Here is a 4,496-nt window from a genome sequence, read left to right as displayed (position 1 = left end):
GGTCCGTGTTTCAAGACGGGCTGTAGAGAGCATTGAATAGGAAGTTGAGGTCAGACAGGCAATCAAGATCAATTTATCTCATTTTGTTTAGAATCAACAAGAAGAATTCCGAGGAAAACTTCTGCTCGATTCATTAACAAGATTTGCCAAAAGACGACAACTACACTACTCGGTAGCCGAGAATATAATATCAAGGCATTGAGTATGGTAACGCTCACTCCAGTTCCCCTTCAACAGTTTCACGTACTTTTCACTCTCTCTTCAGAGTGCTTTTCAACTTTCCCTCACGGTACTTGTTTACTATCGGTCTCGCTTTATAATTAGCTTTTGGAGAGACATATCTCCAGCTTCGAGTTGCACTTTCAAACAACTCTACTCATAGGAATGAGCCATTATGACTGGTATCGAAAATGACCTTTACAGGATTTTCACCTTCTTTGATGCTACTTTCCAGTAGACATCAGGACAAATTCACCAGTCTAGCATCAAACCATACCGGACACCGAGAAATGTTGCCATTTCTCTTCCCGATGAGCTTTTCCCTGTTCATTCGCCATTACTAAGGGATTCTCAGTTGATTTCTTTTCCTCCCCTTACTGATATGCTTAAGTTAAGGGGGTTCTCTCGCCCAATTCAGGTTATGTAGTTGATTGTCTCTTAATTGGTTCACTGACCAATATGAGACAGAAACCGATTCAGCAGTTTTGTTCGCTACTACTATCAAACACAGGTCGAAGTTTCCATTCAGTCATTAATTCCAACTTTCAAATGTTGTTGTTTCAGCTTTCGCTTACTAGAAGCAACATAATACTCGCTGCAATACAGACCTCGGGAAACCCTCACCGTGAATAAGGTTCACTCACATATTTCACTACATTTTGCGTGGGATTGGAGATGAGGCTACTCGTTCTTGCTCAGTACTAGGCTGAAAATTAACGAAACTTCGTTACAAACGTTCACATGTTGATGTTTCCGCTTTCGCGTACTCGAAACAACATAATACTAGTCTTTGTAATTTAGTTTCATAATTTCAACTGTTCTCATGCAGAATTTTTGCTCATTCTTATCCCAAATTTTGACCTGGCTACTAGTTACACTCCTTGTACTTATTGCAAAATGACCACAAATTTCAACAGCTTTCACATGTTGCTGTTTCGGCTTTCGCTTACTACAGTCAACATAATACTCGTTGCAAAATAAGTGCTCGGCATCTGCAATTTTCCAAAGACGAAGTTTCGCCAGTTCAATTTTCGCTCGCCAATTATGGCTACTAATTCACACGGTACTGAGCTCAACAACATTAAATTTGTTCAGCAAGACTTTCACATGTTGATGTTTTGGCTTTCGCCTACTAGAAGCAACATAATACTCGTCTTGTTAGCTCATTCAATGAGAATAGCTTTTCCCGTTGAGAATTTTTGCCTTCAATTGGCGTTGTAGTGAGTTTGGCTACTCAGATCACCAAATACTTGTGACAATTCGAACCAGAAATGTTTTCAATTTTCACATGCTGATGTTTCGGATTCAACCTACTAGAAGCAGCATAATACTTGTATTCAACAATTTCTGTATCAAATCCCAGTTTTCTCTGGTGCATCTTTGCCAAACTATTCCAAACTGCCTGAGTCTGAATACCAATTACAGGTACTAGTAAATGCACGTTACTAAGGACTATATAGTTCTAGGTTACTGTACACAACGACGTTCACATGTTGATGTTTCAGCTGCCGCTTACTAGAAACAACATAATACTTATCGTGCATACCTTTCCATAACTTGTCCTTTTCAGATGCATTAGTTTCCCTTTGTCTTGGCTTCTACAGTCAGACTGGCTACTAGTAACAGCACAGTACTAATCACATATCGTTCTACAGTTTGCAGACAACTTTCACATGTTGATGTTTCAGCTTTCGCCTACTAGAAACAACATAATACTCGCTGTATACATTTGTAGTTCTCTATGTAACTTTCATGTGAAGAAGTTTCGCCAGTCTTTTTGACTGTCTCAAATCTGAGTCATGCTTAGGCTACTAGTTGCTTCATAGTACTTATCGCCTCGAGATCATTGAACAAAACTTGATTTTCACATGTTGCTGTTTCAGCTTCCGCTTACTAGAAACAACATAATACTAGTCTCATTAAGTTCCGTCTCTTTGCAATTTTCTTATGAAGAAAATTCGCCATCACAATGACTCCAGCAGTTCTTGATCAAGGAATGCAATCATTGATCAGAATGCTATTATTTGAATCGGTTCTGCTTTAAGTGTTCCAATTTTATTGGAAGCACCAACAATAGAACATCAATGTGTTCAATCGAGAGTTATATAACCCTGAATCGGACGCAGTCAACAGCCGAAGCCGAGACCGCCTTTTGCGTTAGAGAGGTCGGTAAACAAATCTTGCGATTCATACCGAATTAACACATATAGCTGTGCTCCTCTTCGTAAAGCGAGCCAAGTGATCCCCTGTTGAAGGATGTATTTGGACCAATCTAGTAGCATTTGGTTTCCAACAAGCTCTCCCAAGTTAGCTTACTTATTGGGCTTTTCAACCAATTCGGTTGGCTACAAGCATCATCAAAGTACTAGCCACAGTTTGATCGCAAAATTCTACGACTTTCACATGTTGATGTTTCGGCTTGCGCTTAGCCTACTATAAGCAACATAATACTAGTCATATCATAGAGCGTGATCAGCTTGTGACGTTCTCATGATGAAGTTTCACCAACAGTGTCTCACTTCGAGCTTAAATCCAGCTACTAGTAACTACACAGTACTGACTGCAACGATAACTTTTATCTATACCTTTCACATGCTGCGCTTTCGGCCAGGGCCTACTAACGTCAACATAATACTCGATATAAACTTTTGTTCATGATGCAGCTTCCCCATGCAGAAGTTTCGCCTTCAAATGCTCTCTTGGCCATATGACGTAAGAAAAGGTTACTAGTAACATCACAGTACTAGCCACAGTTTGATTGCAAAATTCTACGACTTTCACATGTTGATGTTTCGGCTTGCGCTTAGCCTACTAGAAGCAACATAATACTAGTCATATCATAGAGCGTGATCAGCTTGTGACGTTCTCATGATGAAGTTTCACCAACAGTGTCTCATTTCGAGCTTAAATCCAGCTACTAGTAACTACACAGTACTGACTGCAACGCTAACTTTTATCTATACCTTTCACATGCTGCGCTTTCGGCCAGGGCCTACTAACGTCAACATAATACTCGATATAAACTTTTGTTCATGATGCAGCTTCCCCATGCAGAAGTTTCGCCTTCAAATGCTCTCTTGGCCATATGACGTAACACAAGGTTACTAGTAACATCACAGTACTAGCCACAATTTGATCGCAAAATTCTACGACTTTCACATGTTGATGTTTCGGCTTGCGCTTAGCCTACTAGAAGCAACATAATACTAGTCATATCATGGAGCGTGATCAGCTTGTGACGTTCTCATGATGAAGTTTCACCAACAGTGTCTCATTTCGAGCTTAAATCCAGCTACTAGTAACTACACAGTACTGACTGCAACGATAACTTTTATCTATACCTTTCACATGCTGCGCTTTCGGCCAGGGCCTACTAATGTCAACATAATACTCGATATAAACTTTTGTTCATGATGCAGCTTCCCCATGCAGAAGTTTCGCCTTCAAATGCTCTCTTGGCCATATGACGTAACACAAGGTTACTAGTAACATCACAGTACTAGCCACAATTTGATCGCAAAATTCTACGACTTTCACATGTTGATGTTTCGGCTTGCGCTTAGCCTACTAGAAGCAACATAATACTAGTCATATCATAGAGCTTGATCAGCTTGTGACATTCTCATGATGAAGTTTCACCAACAGTGTCTCATTTTGAGCTTAAATCCAGCTACTAGTAACTACACAGTACTGACTGCAACAATAACTTTTATCTATACCTTTCACATGCTGCGTTTTCGGCCAAGGCCTACTAACGTCAACATAATACTCGATATAAAATTTTGATCATGATGCAGCTTTCCCATGCAGAAGTTTCGCCTTCAAATGCTCTCTTGGCCATATGACGGAACACCAGGTTACTAGTAACATCACAGTACTAGCCACAGTTTGATTGCAAAATTCTACGACTTTCACATGTTGATGTTTCGGCTTGCGCTTAGCCTACTAGAAGCAACATAATACTAGTCATATCATAGAGCGTGATCAGCTTGTGACGTTCTCATGATGAAGTTTCACCAATAGTGTTTCATTCGAATTGGTTCTGCTTTAAGCTCTCCAATTGTTTTGGATGAACCAGTTTTGCCCTTCGAAGCCACTTTTGTGAGCTTTTGTGGGTCTTTACCAAGAGGATATACCTCAAGGCCTCTTTCAATTCCTTTAAGTTCTTTCAACTCCTTTACAGTTTCTAGGTTCACATAGCTGCAAACCTTATTTCTAGTTTTAAGTCTGGCCAACTTGGGGAGAGTTGGTGCAGACCGTGACCAATTCTAGTAGGA

At 40.1% G+C, this 4,496-nt stretch overlaps 1 non-coding gene and 1 pseudogene across 1 annotated transcript in view; both read right to left on the bottom strand.

Moving 5' to 3' along the window:
- Window positions 1–642, bottom strand: part of LOC142355741 (large subunit ribosomal RNA) — a 3,522-nt gene extending 2,880 nt beyond the window's left edge. The window contains exon 1 of the ribosomal RNA XR_012761292.1: window positions 1–642. This exon is cut by the window's left edge and continues 2,880 nt beyond it. This is a non-coding gene — a ribosomal RNA (large subunit ribosomal RNA).
- Window positions 643–2,325: 1,683 nt separating this feature from the next.
- LOC142355740 (5.8S ribosomal RNA) lies at window positions 2,326–2,477 on the bottom strand (annotated as a pseudogene).
- Window positions 2,478–4,496: the final 2,019 nt, after the last annotated feature.

Source organism: Convolutriloba macropyga, unplaced genomic scaffold (genome assembly GCF_964194025.1).
Source record: "Convolutriloba macropyga unplaced genomic scaffold, txConMacr16.3 SCAFFOLD_1593, whole genome shotgun sequence".
Taxonomy (NCBI): domain Eukaryota; kingdom Metazoa; phylum Xenacoelomorpha; order Acoela; family Convolutidae; genus Convolutriloba; species Convolutriloba macropyga.
The sequence above is the reverse complement of the archived record's forward strand: the minus strand, read 5'-3'. Positions and strand labels throughout refer to the sequence as shown.